We start from the raw sequence: 17,005 nt of genomic DNA on the forward strand, positions 1-17,005 counted from the left end.
TGATATATCTCATTTTCTTTGGTTCTGGCATCTGAGCTCACCTTGGTCCCCTCAGTCCTGGTGGTGCTGAGCCTCTGTGATGCTAGTGACCATGTGAATCCCTGCAAATTGTCCCTTCTTCCTCTTCTTGGGCCTTTTGTTGTGCCTGGATTGTCCTTCCCTCTTTTCACCAGCGCCTCTATTTTTTGTCTTCACATCCCTATCCAAACTCACATTTGACAGTTGCTTTCTTCAAAATTCCTTTGCTGTGTTCCTGTGTTCCATGACCCACACATTCCTCTTACATGCTTCTCTATGCTTCATTGTGAATTCTATCATGGGTGGTGGGAAAGGATAAGACATTGTTTCTCTCTTCAAGGTGTTTACAAACCTATTGTGAGGGAAGCCCAACATTGTGAATCAACGAAAGGGCAATGAATGGTAAGATGCTCTATGTATAGCATTGACAAGACGTCGTGCATGTGAGGACCTGAGGTAAAGTGGGGAAGAAAGAAACTTTGATGTCTAAATACAAATTTAAACTTTTGTCCATTTCTTATTAGGTGTATCCTCTTGGACAAGTAACTAAATCATAGAGATTAATTTAAAAAACTGCACAATTTGTACTTTACCTCCTTGTTGTGGAACTCATGGAGGCAAAGTGTGTGATGTGTGTGGTACAGTGAGAGGCCGAGAGACACTTGCTTTTATTGTGCTTCTAATAAGATGGCAGGTTCCTCCAGGGAAGGGGCCCTTAAAATTTGCTCAATTTCTATTACAGTTGGTGGTAATGTGGAGATGATGATGAAGAAGAAAGTGTTGCTGATCAAGAATGATCTAAAGGGCATTAAAAAAAAATTTCCCCACTTGACCTCCCAAAATACATCCTTAGTTATTGCTTACTTTGATTTAAACACTTTGTCCTTTTTGAGAGTCTTCCATTCATTCATGTACAGGAGTGAGAGCCTCTTGATTCATGGAGCAACAGTTAAATCTGTGCAAAGCTTGAAGCTTGTTGCCTGCAGAGTATTGAAAGAGGAGGATGGGATAAGAGAACCCAGAAAAGCAAGGAAAAGAAGGCCCCTGTGGTTAAAACAGTCTTTCTCTTCTTAATTCACAGTTTTGTTCAAAACACCTCTTTATGTAGAAAGAGTTTAGAGAACCACATACCTTGCTTTATGCCCTTTCATTAGGGTGGGCAAGGAAAAAATGTACTATGTGCATTTGGGGGTGTGAGCACTTGATCACAGGAACATTTATTGTTAAAGTAATTTGTTTTCTTAGAAAAGGTTTAGTAGTTTTTCCAAGTTTCAGAAATTTTATCCTCACTCAAATGGAATCTATAATCAAGACATGACAGAATCACTCCCTGAATATTTACTGGAAGCTTGCCTCAGAAAAATAAGTGGCTACTATCATTGCAAGGTGTGGAAAGGATCCAGAGCAAATTAGGTTTCCTCTTGCTGAAGGTGCAGATGTAATGCAGCGTGAAGGATGATGGGACTCAATCAAGTGTAAAACCAGCATAGGCAAGAGGGCTGGTGATTTGTTACCAGGCAAAAATCCTGTCAATCCCGATGATTAAATTAAAATGAGGGCTCACGTTGTCACTGTTGGTGAAATGACCTATCTGCCTGCTCCTGCCATTCTCAGCACAGTGCTACTATGTGGGATGGACATGGAATAAGGTGTTTGAAAAGATAGACATAAGCACATTTTTCTGCTAACATTGAAGTTTCATTTCAGAAGCCCTATTACCATCTCTAGAAAACTGGAATGATATAAGAGCCTAAATCACAGGGCTCTTCTAAACCTGCCCTCTCTCGCTCACCTGTGTTTTCTTCTTTCATTTTTTCCCATCATCGTCACCTAACATGGCTAGTGGGGATAAAAGAGTTCTTGGATAGGCACACAATGCTACAGGAACTCAAAAAAATGGGCTAGCAGGTTGCAGACTTAAATAATGCTACATTGCTCTGATGCTGTCTATTATTCACAGGACTTTCAAATACATTATCTCATGTGTTCCTCCCAGATGCTTTCTGAATTAGCCAGGACAGGAGAGAAATGCTAGAATGTTGAAGATAGAAGCGTCAGTAGATGTTAGCACCCACTCTGCGGCCCCTGCCCTTTCTTCCCAAGGAAGCTGAGACAGAGAAGGGAAGTAGCCTTCCCAGATTCACAGAAAGGATCAGAGATCACAGCTCCCAGTCCTCAACCCACATAGTTACCATTGAACAACCATAGCAAAGCAAGCAGGAAACAGGCAGAGAACATATGTATGTAAATAAATTATGATAATTAGCAGTTAATTGGGCAGCAAGAAAGAGGCCATTAGAATTTTGGGCAAGTAAAGTAAAGGAAGTTTTATATTTAGAAAAAAATTTGACAGGTGATGTTAAATCCACACATCCCTCTCCCTCCTTTGCTGTGGAGGAAAAAAAATAACATTTCATCCTTCTGCATTGTAAATGCATATCTCACACTGTGGGAAGGAAAAATGCATGGGAAATGTGGGAGGCAGTAGGATGAGGGCTTCTTGAATGTCCACTGATGAGGCAGCCCCAAAGTTACTAGGTAACTGAGGAATGTCATGATACTATGAGAACCGTATTTAAGGTAGATGAAGGCTCAGCTTCACACCCCTCCTAGTAGTTTTTCTGAGATTCTCTTTGATTTCTCCTGTCTATGATCATTTTTCAGTGTGGCCTTTGGCCTTCTCCTTGGGAGACAGCACATATCACATGGAGAACTATGAGCTTTGCCGTCAAAAGAACTGGATTCTAATCTTACTAGCCTTGGACAAGTTATTGCCCCACTGTGCCTCACCTTTGTTATCTCTAAGTTTTCTCATTGGGTGGCTTTGAGAAATGCATGAGTTATGTATACAAGTTGGACATTTGTCATACTTTCAGGCCACCACCAATTTCTTAAATATCGTCATTAGACTTGGGAATATATAGCCTTACTAAGCCCCTTCTCCGACAGAAGAAGCTAGGAACTCATATTCTAGTTTTCATGGAAACAAAAGCACAAGCTCTATAACTATTAACATGTGCGTTTTGTGGGACATCAGTGGTTGTAAAATCATGTCTCTGGTCTAGAATCGATATCAGTGCTAGTAAGTAATATTTGTGGTTCCTGGTAGTTATTCTAATTAGCCAATGTATTGGCTAATCTAATCTAATCTCTTTTTAAGCCTGGATTGAGTTATATTTTTTAGTCTTCTTGTTGCCTGAAGAAGTTTGTATGTGTGTATAAATGTGTGTACTTCCTTCTTGAATTGAGATCCCTGTCCATTTGAGTTTACATCAAAGATAGTATCATGTTGGCCAATTCTTCATTGGATTCTGTTCCAGAATTTCCTCGAGAGGCCTTGACTTAAATTACATGTCTACATGGACTTGCCAATTTGGTCCCTGGTTCCATCTGCACAGACTTCAGCTTCTAATTGGGGAAAATCATCTGTTTTTTCTCAGGAGCCCCTTGATTCAAGTCTATAAAAGAAAGCTTTACAGGAAATGTGCTTTGGAGACTACCTTGATAATGAAAATAGTTCAGATCCTACTTGTGTATGAGACATATGCCGGGAACCACTCAAAATGGCATGGGTAACAGATCATTTAATTTTGCTACATTTTCATATGCCAGAGATACAGGTATGAGATGAAGTCTCTGCCTGCCCTCGGAGCCTATGGTTTCAAAGGAGAGGCACACAACTGAACTAATGTGGCAGTGACAAGAACATTTTGTTCAGCTTGTGGGGGTTGGGACAGAAAGATGCCAGCAAAGGTTTTCTGGAGATAATGCTTGAGTGGAGGCTTAAAAAATAAAGAGACATTTGTCCATGGAAGAAGGGAGACACAGATATACCTGCATGGTAGGACCAGGCAGACCTGTGACTCAAGATGCAGAAGCATGAAGTGACCTTTTTAGCTAGGAAACTACAAAGGGTATCAAGAGATAGAGATGACAGCAGGGAGTGGCCACATGGGTTGAGGAGTTGTTAGAAAATATGAAACGGATGGTTTTGTTCCTGATGATGAGTACCTATACTTTGCTATGGCAGTGGGCCAGGATGAGGGCAGGTTAGGGAAGGCAGGCCTGAGTTCAGTGGAGGCAGACAGACCCTACTTTTTCTCCTTGACCTAGGGGCCAGCCTCTTGGGAGGAGCTTCTTTTCTGGTCTGCACAGGCCCCTATAGTTCTGGCTTACTCAGTGTGCCTGGCTTCCTCCAATAGCTGTGAATTAGGTCATCTGTGTCACAGATGAGAAGCCCACACCAAGGCTGCAGTCTGTTGCTGTGATTTTGCCTTCTTTTACCATGGGTTGTTTATCTCCTGCTTTTTTTTTTTCCTCTAAGAATGGAAGTCTCCCTCACCATCCTTGGGAGAATGGGGCAATTCTACTTCTTACCAATGGCCACTTTCCTACTAATCAATATTCTGATACATAGCCCAGAGGGAATGATCGATTTTGTTTCCAGATTTACCTCTGACCTGTTTGAGGGTTCCTAATGTATTAAACGTATATTCTCCGTCTAGGATTCATTCTGAGAAGGGACATTAAGAAGAGAGCTTCAAGGGGTGTGGGAGGAAAACCTGGCCTGCTCAACCAGGAAGTCTGGAGGGTAAATAAAAATGAGGGTAAAAAATAACCTAGGTAACAAATGACCAATAGAAAGAGACAATCAATGACCAATAGAAAAGGGCAATACTGTCTGGAGGCACAAAGAGGCCAATGAAAGACTTGCAACCAATTTCAAACAGAGCGGGTACTTATACCCCTGCAGGACTTTGAGTCTCCATCCCTCTCACCGTTTCTCCTCCATGGGAGAGACCCACTTCCAACTCTCTTTGGAAGTACTCTTAACTTTCTAAATAAAATTTCTCTTTGTTACACTGAAACTCATGCAAGTTACTTTGCTCTCTATTCACACTGCCTGTGCTACTCCAGTTTCCACTCATTTTTACTTTAATTACCATCCTGCCTTGGTTGAACTTTCTAGCTCAGCCGAGTAATAGAATAAATTCAACTGCCTTGAGGAACTGGACTCCTGACCCCAACACTTTCTACAATGCATGAAACATTCTGGACTTTAACATTTTAGTAGGATTTAGAGTGTCAAATTTAATCCTTGGACATTTCAGGCATAACACGGTAAAAATCAGCTTTGTAATTAGAAGCATGCTTTGACATTTGAATGAATTCTTTTTTTTTAATTAATTAATTAATTTATTTTTTTATTGTTGGGGATTCATTGAGGGTACAATAAGCCAGTTACACTGATTGCAATTGTTAGGTAAAGTCCCTCCTGCAATCATGTCTTGCCCCCATAAAGTGTGACACATACAAAGGCCCCACCCCCCTCCCTCCATCCCTCTTTCTGCTTCCCCCCCCCATAACCATAATAGTCATTAATTGTCCTCATATCAAGATTGAGTACATAGGATTCATGCTTCTCCATTCTTGTGATGCTTTACTAAGAATAATGTCTTCCACTTCCATCCTGGTTAATACGAAGGATGTAAAGTCTCCATTTTTTTTAATGGCTGAATAGTATTCCATGGTATACATATACCACAGCTTGTTAATCCATTCCTGGGTTGGTGGGCATTTAGGCTCTTTCCACATTTTGGCGATTGTAAATTGAGCTTCAATAAACAGTCTAGTACAAGTGTCCTTATGATAAAAGGATTTTTTTCCTTCTGGGTAGATGCCCAGTAATGGGATTGCAGGATCGAATGGGAGGTCTAGGTTGAGTGCTTTGAGGTTTCTCCATACTTCCTTCCAGAAAGGTTGTACTAGTTTGCAGTCCCACCAGCAGTGTAAAAGTGTTCGCTTCTCTCCACATCCACGCCAGCATCTGCAGTTTTGAGATTTTGTGATGTGGGCCATTCTCATTGGGGTTAGATGATATCTCAGGGATGTTTTGATTTGCATTTCTCTAATATATAGAGATGATGAACATTTTTTCATGTGTTTGTTAGCCATTCGTCTGTCGTCTTTAGAGAAAGTTCTATTCATGTCTCTTGCCCATTGATATAAGGGATTGTTGGCTTTTTTCATGTGGATTAATTTGAGTTCTCTATAGATCCTGGTTATCAAGCTTTTGTCTGATTGAAAATATGCAAATATCCTTTCCCATTGTGTGGGGTGTCTCTTTGCTTTGGTTATTGTCTCCTTAGCTGTACAGAAGCTTTTCAGTTTAATGAAGTCCCATTTGTTTACTTTTGTTGTTGTTGCAATTGCCATGGCAGTCTTCTTCATGAAGTCTTCCCCCAGGCCAATATCTTCCAGTGTTTTTCCTATGCTTTCTTTGAGGATTTTTATTGTTTCATGCCTTAAATTTAAGTCCTTTATCCATCTTGAGTCAATTTTTGTGAGTGGGGAAAGGTGTGGGTCCAGTTTCAGTCTTTTACATGTAGACATCCAGTTCTCCCAACACCATTTATTGAATAGGGAGTCTTTCCCCCAAGGTAAGTTCTTGTTTGGTTTATCGAAGATTAGGTGGTTGTAAGATGTTAGTTTCATTTCTTGGTGTTCAATTCGATTCCAAGTGTTGATGTCTCTGTTTTTGTGCCAGTACCATGATGTCTTGAGCACTATGGCTTTGTTGTACAGACTAAAATCTGGTATGATGATGCCCCCAGCTTTATTTTTGTTACTAAGAACTGCCTTAGCTATACGGGGTTTTTTCCGGTTCCACACAAAACGCCGAATAATTTTTTCCAAATCTTGAAAGTACGATGTAGGTACTTTGATAGGAATGGCATTGAATAGGTAGATTGCTTTGGGAAGTATAGACATTTTAACTATGTTGATTCTTCCAGTCCATGAGCATGGTATGTTCTTCCATTTGTTAATATCCTCTGCTATTTCCTTTCTGAGGAGTTCATAGTTTTCTTTATAGAGGTCCTTCACCTCCTTCGTTAGGTATATTCCTAGGTATTTCATTTTCTTTGAAACTATGGTGAAGGGAGTTGTGTCCTTAATTAGCTTCTCATCTTGACTGTTATTGGTGTATACAAAGGCTACTGACTTGTGGACATTGATTTTATATCCTGAAACATTACTGTATTTTTTGATGACTTCTAGGAGTCTTGTGGTTGAGTGTTTGGGGTTCTCTAAGTATAAGATCTGGTCGTCAGCAAAGAGGGAGAGTTTGACCTCCTCTGCTCCCATTTGGATTCCCTTTATTTCCTTGCCTTGCCTAATTGTATTGGCTAGAACTTCCAGCACTACGTTGAATAGTAAAGGTGACAGAGGACAACCTTGTCTGGTTCCAGTTCTAAGAGGAAAAGCTTTGAGTTTTACTCCATTCAGTAAAATATTGGCTGTGGGTTTGTCATAGATAGCTTCAATCAGTTTTAGAAATGTGCCACCTATGCCTATACTCTTCAGTGTTCTAATTAGAAAAGGATGCTGGATTTTATCAAATGCTTTTTCTGCATCTATTGAGAGGATCATGTGATCTTTATTTTTGCCTCTGTGAATATGGTGGATAACGTTTATGGACTTGCGTATGTTAAACCAGCCTTGCATCCCTGGGATGAAGCCTACTTGATCATGATGAATGACTTTTTGATAATAAGCTGTAATCTATTGGCTAGGATTTTGTTGAGAATTTTTGCATCTATATTCATGAGTGAGATTGGTCTGAAATTCTCCTTTTTGTTTGAGTCTTTTCCTGGTTTTGGTATCAGGGTGATGTTTGCTTCATAGAATGTATTGGGGAAGATTCCTTCTTCCTCAGTTTTTTGGAATAATTTCTGCAGTACAGGAATAAGCTCTTCCTTGAAGGTTTGATAGAATTCTGGAGTGAAGCCATCTGGACCAGGGCATTTTTTAGTTGGAAGCTTTTTTATTATTTCTTTGATCTCAGTGCTTGGAATTGGTCTGTTCAGGAGGTCTATTTCTTCCTGGTGAAGTCTAGGGAGAGGGTGTGATTCCAAATATTGATCCGTTTCTTTCACATTGTCAAATTTCTGGGCATAGAGTTTCTGGTAGTATTCCGAGATGATCTCTTGTATCTCTGTGGGATCAGTTGTTATTTCCCCTTTATCGTTTCTGATTGAGGTTACTAGAGATTTTACTTTTCTATTTCTAGTTAGTCTGGCCAATGGTTTATCTATTTTATTTATTTTTTCAAAAAACCAACTCCTTGTTTCATTAATTTTCTGAATGATTCTTTTGTTTTCAATTTCATTGATCTCTGATTTGATTTTGGAGATTTCTTTTCTTCTACTGAGTTTTGGCTTAGATTGTTCTTCTTTTTCCAATTCCATAAGATCTCTTGTGAGATTGTTGATGTGCTCTCTTTCTGTTTTTCGAATGTAGGCATCTAAAGCAATGAATTTTCCTCTCAAAACTGCTTTTGCAGTATCCCGCAGGTTTTGGTAGCTTGAGTCTTCATTGTTGTTATGCTCAAGGAAGTTAATGATTTCCCATTTTATTTCTTCCTGCACCCATCTTTTATTCAACAGAAGATTGTTTAATTTCCATGCCTTTGGCTGCGGTCGAGCATTTTTGTTAGAGTTGAGTTCCACCTTTAGTACCTTATGGTCTGAGAAGATACAAGGTAAAATTTCAATTCTTTTCATTCTGTTGATATTTGTTTTGTGTCCCAGGATATGATCAATTTTCGACAACGTTCCATGGGGTGATGAGAAGAATGTATATTCTTTGTCTTTGGGGTGGAGTGTTCTATATGCTTCTATCAAGCATAGTTTGTCTAAGGTCTCATTTAAATCTCTTCTATCTTTGTTTAATTTCTGTTTAGAGGATCTGTCCAGCTCTGTAAGAGGTGTGTTAAAGTCCCCTGTTATGATGGTATTATCAGATATCATATTGCTCAGACTGAGTAAGGTCTGCTTCAAGAGTCTGGGAGCATTTAAATTGGGTGCATAAATATTTAGAATTGAAATGTCTTCTTGTTGTAGTTTTCCCTTGACCAATATAAAGTGACCGTCTGTGTCTTTTTTTACTTTAGTTGCTTTAAATCCACATGTATCTGAAAATAAGGTTGCAACTCCTCTTTTCTACTGAATTCCATTTGCCTGAAAAATTGTCTTCCAACCCTTGACTCGGAGCTTTAATTTGTCTTTTGAAGCCAGGTGTGTTTCTTGCAGACAGCAAATGGATCGCTTGTGTTTTTTTATCCAGTCAGCCAATCTATGTCTCTTCAGTGGGGAATTCAAGCCATTAACATTTATGGAGATAATTGATAAGTGTGGTAGTATTCTATTCGTCTTATTTGGTGAGAGTCCATTGCTTAGTTTTATCTTTTGCATCAGTGTGGATGTTAGGTTCTGTCCTTTGATTTCTGAGTTCTTACTTTGCTGCTGATCCATTGTGGTGGTCAGTGTGCAGAACAGGTTGAAGTATTTCCTGTAGAGCTGGTCTTGTTTTGGGGAATTTCCTCAATGTTTGTATATCTGTAAATGATTTGATTTCTCCGTCAATTTTGAAGCTTAGCTTAGCAGGGTACAGAATTCTGGGCTGGAAATTCTTCTGTTTAAGTAGATTAAAGGTAGATGACCATTGTCTTCTTGCTTGGAAAGTTTCATTAGAGAAGTCTGTGGTCACTCTGATGGATTTGCCCCTGTAGGTCAACTGGCGCTTACTCCTGGCAGCTTGTAGAATCTTTTCTTTTGTCTTGACTTTGGACAGGTTCATCACAATGTGTCTTGGAGAAGCTCAGTTAGAGTTGAGGCGACCTGGGGTCCGATAGCCCTCTGAAAGCAGTGTGTCAGAATCTTTGGTGATGTTTGGGAAATTTTCTTTTATAATATTCTCTAGTATGGCTTCCATTCCAATGGGGCATTCTTCTTCCCCTTCTGGAATTCCTATAACTCGTATGTTGGAACGCTTCATAAAGTCCCATAATTCTGACAGTGAACGTTCTGATTTCTCTCTCTTCTTTTCTGCCTATTTTACTATCTGAGTTATCTCAAAAACTTTGTCTTCTTCCTCTGAAATTCTTTCTTCTGCATGGTCTAACCTGTTGCTGATACTTTCCATTGCATCTTTAAGTTCCCTGATTGACTGTTTCATTTCCTTCAGCTCTGCTATATCCTTTTTATATTCTTCATATCATTCATCTCTGATTTGATTCTGTTTTTGGATTTCCTTTTGGTTATTTCCACTTTATTAGCAGTTTCCTTCATTGTTTCCTTCATTTCTTTCATTGTTTTCAACATGTGTATTCTAAATTCCCTTTCTGGCATTCCTAACATTTCTGTATAGGTGGAATCCTCTGCAGTAGCTACCTCATGGTCCCTTCGCGGGGTTGTTCTGGAGTGGTTCTTCATGTTGCCTGGAGTTTTATTCTGATTCTTCCTCATGAGTGATTTCTTTTATCTGTTTCCTTGCCCTAATTTTCCTTTCACTTCCTCTTGCTCTTTAAGTTCTTGTGCCTGTGGACTAAGGGTTACAGGACCAGAAGGGTGAGAAGGTTGAGGAGCAAAAAAGGGATGAAAGAAAGGAGGACCGAGTGATAAGAAAAAAAAAGAAAGATAGAGAAAGGAGAGGGGGTGGGGATAAGGAATATTGACAAAAAGAAGAGAGGTACAGAAAGAGGGAGACAGGGCAATATAGGTGTACAGTAGGGTACTTTGACACAACCTTAAAAAACCCCACCTTCTGGGTTTGCCCACTTGGGTGGTTCCCTTGAGGTCAGCAGCTCTTTGCTAACCTAATCAGACACAGTACCCCACCTCCACCAAGTAGAGAGGAAAGTCAAAAATGCTATAAATCGAACCAAAACAAGCAAACAGAAAACTTTACCGGGATACAGTTGGGTGAAAAACCAAATGATAGTGGTAGAAACACTAGCAAAAATGAAGTTCTAGTTATTAAAAAAGGCAGCAATGGGAAATTATAATTAAACTAGAAAAGTTGAGAAAGAAAAAGGGATCTGTATGGAAAAGTTTGAAATTAAAAAACAAAAGAACATCAACAACGTCAAAATAAACAAAAAAAAAAAAAACAAAAAAAAACAACCAAACCAAAAAAAAAAAATACACAACCAAAAACAAAGCAGTGTGTATATGTTATTGAATATTGTCTGGCAACACGTGGTCTTCTGGGGTATGAGATGTTAGTCACAGTTCTGATATGACTGGAGGCTGCTGATTTCTCAAACCCCAGCAGGCAGACACCCTAAATCTCTCTTCAGCCCACTTAAAAGGCACTTTGAACTTGTAAACTTGCTGAGCAGAAGCTTTCCCAGCTTTCTCGCTGGAATCACTGCTGAAGTGGCTATCCGCTTACCCAGTGTGCCAAAACCGGTCTCACTCTGCCCCTGAGGGTTAGGGCTGCAAGGCGGCTCAGACCCCACCCTTAGGCTACTTGGTTGCTGGGTTACAAGCTCCCACCCGTTTCTAGCTCTGCGACCCTGAGGGCGGAGCTTGCCGGGGCAGATCACTGACAATGGTTCCGTGTGACCCACCGCCAAACACTATTAGCTCCGTCTGGCTCAGCGGCTCAGACTGGGGTCCTAGACAATGGCCAAAGTTCTCCGCACTCCTGCTCAGGCCTTCCCCAGGGCAGTTCAACTCAGTGCCAAGCCCAAGGACATCAAAACAGTTCACAGGTAAGGCCTTTCTGGTTTGCAGTCTCGCTGCTACTGAACTTACAGTTGTGGGCGGGTTTAGACGGATTGAACACACGCGACCACTTGCCGGTTTTCCACTGTTTTAGTCCTCCTCTTGGGGTCCAGAAGTCTCTCGCTGACTCCCTGTATCCTCATAGGAGTGATGATAGGCAGTTCCCACCAGCCAGAGATGCCTGGAATCCTATATCCCCAGACTCACGGTGCCCAGATGCAAGAAAGCTGTTACTCGGCTGCCATCTTGCTCCGCCTCCAAAGGCTTGAATGAATTCTTAATGCACAAATGCTTTTGAAAAGAGATCTGGCACATTATGTTTGGCAGACAGGGTGGAGCATCTTAGAAAGCAACTTCCTTCAGAAGCTAATATAAGAACATTTGTGTTCAGGAAATCACTTTTTTCTGGTAATTGAGGGAATCAGATATTGCAAAGTAGGTGAACTGTGATGAAATGAACTCCTGAATGACAGCAGGGACAGCATGTGGCCTCAATATTTATACTATGTAACCATGATCACCAAAGCTCTGTCTTCTGTTTTGAAACGGAAGAAACTATCATGAGAGGATAAAAGTGGCTTTACTAGCAAGCCACCAAAAGCTCATGATTTTCAGTACTGAGCATTTTTCTAAGGATAACGAAAGAAATAAAGACAGTCAAACTACTTCTATAGATTTTGTTTCACTTTGATAATATTTTGGAAAGCAGTTCACACAGAACAATCCTAGTAAAATGGGTTATCCTTCCAAAGGAAAATAACACCATAAGACCTCAACCTAGACTCTCCACTCTTGGGTTAACATTTATCGATCCTTTATGATGGTTTTTCTTATTTGTTCCAGATTTCTTAGATCTTAGAGCTAGACAGATTATTTTAGTGACATTTTCAGTAATGTTTCACAGTTCAGATCAGTATATTATATAATAGTTGTAAATTGGGAGCATGCAAAGCCAAATAGCTCTAATATGATAGCTGAGTTAAAAGAACTCTTTGTATATGAAGTCTTTCTGTTAAGTAGGAATGTCTACTTCCTACATCCTAAAGCATAAGTCACCCTCTCCCTCTTTCTCAGAACCTACATGACTTTGTCTAAATGTTAATTGCACCCCAACTATTAAAGAATTTTACAAGCTCCTTCATAAGTATTTCTCTTTCTTTCCAACTGTTTTGCATATTAATAGTGATTATCTCCACATAGTGAGAGGAAACAGTCTGCTATACACTACAATCATTAGCTCACTGTAATATTAATCCTGAACACAATTTATTATATCAACCTCACAAATGAAAAGATTGAAAGCTCAGTGATGCTAAACAACTTGCCCAAGGTCAATAATTAGTACAAGGTTGAGTTAGGATTGAGTTATAGTACTGGGGGACTCATGCTGCTATTCTCTGATACTTTAGCTTATGCCACAGTTAATGTGTCCTCATTTTTCTTTTTTTTTTTTGCAGTTTTTGGCTGGGGCTGGGTTTGAACCCGCCACCTCCGGCATATGGGGCTGGTGCCCTACTCCTTTGAGCCACAGGCGCTGCCCCACTTTTCTTAATTAACTTGGGTTAATTCCCAGTAATTACCTTGACTATCCAGATATTTAATATCCAGCCCCAGGATTTTGCCAATGAGGAATGTTAAATTCCATAAAAGTAACTAGATGTCTGATAAAGTCAAATGTAGAGACCCTTCCAAATAGAGCGGACCTGCCCAAATCCGATGTCCCACCTAGGAAAGGGGAATGGGCCAGCCCCACCCTTCCAATGGATGTCCCACTCAAGAAAAGGAATGTGAATGTGACAACACCCACCCTTCCAATCCCTTAAAATCCCCATCCACCTTAGCCCATGTGCTGATATCTTTCTTGAGCTCAGCTCACGTGCACCCAGGTAGGAATTAAGGCTGATGTTGCCCACACAGAACCTGGACATTCAGGTCTTGGAATAATCTTTTATTCTTGGTCTCTGACCTCTCATTTTGGTGCCGTGACTCAGATTGGGGAGAAGTCCCTTTGTTTTTTCTTTTTGGTAGAGACAGAGTCTCACTTTATCACCCTTGGTAGAGTGACATGGTGAGAAGTCCCTTTGGAGGGCCAAAAGACACCCCTTGGACCCAACTAGATGGGCTCTTGTTCCAACAAGATGAAGGGAAATGGGGAAACCTCTCTGACCCCTGCCCCAAATTCACTCCATTTTTTTGTGAGGTAAGCATTTGTCTAGAAACCCTTTCTGAACCCTTTTAACTTCTCTTTTCATTTCCCCACTCCAACTCCTCTTTCCCTCTCCCTCCCCTCTGGGGCTCTTAAACAGTCATATATAGACCCTCTGGGGTTCTTAAGTAGTCATATATATAGCTCCTCTCTCAGATTTTTAAAAATTCTGGTAGTCCATGCCTAATCCCAGCGAGTAACCCATTCAGTGCCTCATGTTTGGGGATGTCCTCCTATGGGCCTGGGCCACTCTCTGGCTGGTTAAGGATAGTTTTACATGCAGAGTCCTAGTGCCTCCCTGATCCCAGCCCTAGCTACCTATGTATGGACTCACTTGGGCAAGCCAGGCTCACCCATCCAGTGCCTCATGTATGGGGATGCACTCTTGCAGGCCTGGGCCACTTATCTCTGGCTTATTCAAGGTCACATGTGGAGGCCTGGCCTCTCTGATGTCAACCCTCAGCCATGTCCTTCCTCCTCTTCACAGGCTTTCTTTACATTCTCACTTTAATCTCATTTATTTTTTACCTCCAGTTTCTGATATAGGGACCACTCAGTCACGGATTCCCCCTGATTCACCTTTAAGCTGCCTTTTAACTCACCTCATGCCTCTAATGCTTTATCATGACCTTAAACCTAAATGCCTCAGTTTTTTCTGTAATACTACTTGGCCTACACACAGAGTAGACAATGGTTCCTGGTGGCCTAAACATGGTACATTTGACCTCTCAGTCCTCACTGATCTCAATAATTACTGTCAGAGATTAGGCAAATGGTCAAAGATTCCCTATATCCAGGTCTTTCTCCTCCTCTGAAACATTCCTTCTTTATGTTTGTTTTATGAACCCTCTCAGATCTTTCTTGTGCAGGTCAAACCTGCTTTCCTCATCTATCCAAATCTCCATTGCCTTCTTTCCCCCTGACAGATCACCTCCACCTTGTACCCCTCCTCAACCCCTCCTCCCTCAACCTCATTCCTACCTTCAGAATTCCTACCTACAGAATTCCTCCCCATCCTCCTCTCTCTCCACTACCCCCTACCTGCCCTCCACCACAGATGGTAGAGAAAAAAAAATAGTGGAACCAGGAGAGAAAAGAAACATGGCAGAACTCCAAAAATTCCCCCAGGGCCCTCAGACCCCCAGAGAGATCTCATTGATCTGGCCTTCAAGGTGCAGTAACACCTCTCAAAGGTGTTACTGCACCAATTATTGGTTTTCTGCCATTAGACAAAACCTGGCTACTTCTTGAAACTCTGTGGGGCACTATGGAAAAACAGAATCTCCCCTGGGACCATGTTTTAAGTGCAGCAAACCAGGCCTTTGGACAAAAGCAGTGCCCAAATCTATATGTTCCCCCAAACTATGTCCAGCCTGTGAAGGTCCTCACTGGAAGTCTGACTGCCCAGGTCTTTCTGAAGATCTGGTTTTATAGTCACTCCCAGCACCTAGAAAATTTCCTGATCTTTTAAGCCTAGCTGTGAAAGACTGGCAATCCCTGGAAAATCAGGATGCCCCATTGATGCTGTCCTGGAAAACTAAACTATGAGTATTTTTAGTAGTGGAGGGTATGCCAGTCTCTTTTATAGTAAACATGAGAGCAACTTTTTCCATGCTGCCACCCTATGAAGGCCCTCTAAAATAAAAATCTCAGCAGTGGGAATTAATGATAATTTACTGCTTCAGCAGGTTACTACATTCTTGTGGTGCTGGAATCATGGCCTCCTTGGTTATTTCCTATTTTAGGGCCACTAATTGTAATTTTCTCATTCCTAGTTCTGGACCAGCAATCCTCCTTCTCATCTCTTGATTTGTTGATCGGGCAGTCACCCAGAAAACAACCACTAGTATCCTTGCCTCGAATGGATATCAACCAGTTCAAACTGAAAGCCCCAAAAAGTTCCTGTAACTGCTGCTTCCTTCCCTTTTCCATTTTCCATTTTTGTTTTTTACTTACATGTAGTCCACACCTGACCTCTCCTATAGGAAGCAGTCAAAAAAATACCATGCCCATCATCCTCCCTCAGAGTAGACTAAAAAGATGGGGATGATAGAGTCAAATGTAGGGACCTGCCCACATTGGATGTCCACTTAGGAAAGGTGAATGGGCCAGCCCCACCCTTTTGACAGATGCCCACCCAGGAAAGGGAATGTGCCAACACCCACCCTTCCGACCCCTTAAAATCTCCATGCACCTTAGCCCACATGTTGACTTCTTTCTAGAGCTCAGCTCACCCACACCTGGGTGTAAATAAAGGCCAGTGTTGCCCACACAGAACCTGGACACCATTTCCTTTTGTTCACATCACAGAATAATCTTTTATTTTTGGTCTTTGACATCTCAATGTCCTTTCCATATTTTCTGTCTTGGGATTCTGCCCCTTTAATGAGGGTCCTGCACATTCTTTTAGGAGATTATTTTCTTTATAGGAAAGAACTGTACAAAATAAGTGTATAGTTCTACTTGTCAATGGAAAAGAAACCATACTCAGTAAAATAATTTAAGGAAGTTTATTCTGAGCCAAATTTGAGGACCATGACCCAGAGTCACACCTAAGAAGCCTTGAGCAAGCAGACTTGTGGGGTTCCAGTTTGGTTTTATACATTTTAGGGCGACAGAAATTACAGGTGATGTTCTAAATCAATATGTGGAAAATATACCTTGGTTTGGCTCCAAAAGGTGGGGCATCTGGAAGCAAGGGGCACTTACAGGTGATAGGTGGATTTAAAGATTTTGTTTTAGCTGAAAATTGGCTGAGCTGACAATTGGCTGAAAGAGTTAGGTTGAACCTAAAAGACCTGAAGTCAGTTTAAAAGAATGCTTAAGATAAAGGGTCTGTTCATTAGAAACAAAGTACAGGACTGACTCAAGTGGTTTGTTGTACAAATTGAGGACCTGAAAGAGGTCTTGCATAGCCTTAGGCTTGTTAATGAGTTACAAAGGATGTCTCTAAGATGGGAGGAGGCGTGATGAGGCCTGTCTGATCTTTCTCAGGGCTAGGAACTCAGTTTTAGGGATCTTTTTAGCTAAGAGGGAGCCCAGTCAGTCAGCCACTTAGGGGGAGCCTTAAAATTTTATTTTATTTTCACATTCCTATTTTCTATAATCTGCCCATATTTCCTGATCTTGATTTACTGTTAACATCTGTGACTGCAGTGTTCCTAGTACTGTTACTATGCACATTATAAGGATTTCTCCACAATAGGCCTAC

The sequence above is a fragment of the Nycticebus coucang genome, chromosome 19 (assembly GCF_027406575.1).
Source record: "Nycticebus coucang isolate mNycCou1 chromosome 19, mNycCou1.pri, whole genome shotgun sequence".
NCBI classification, from domain to species: Eukaryota; Metazoa; Chordata; class Mammalia; order Primates; family Lorisidae; genus Nycticebus; species Nycticebus coucang.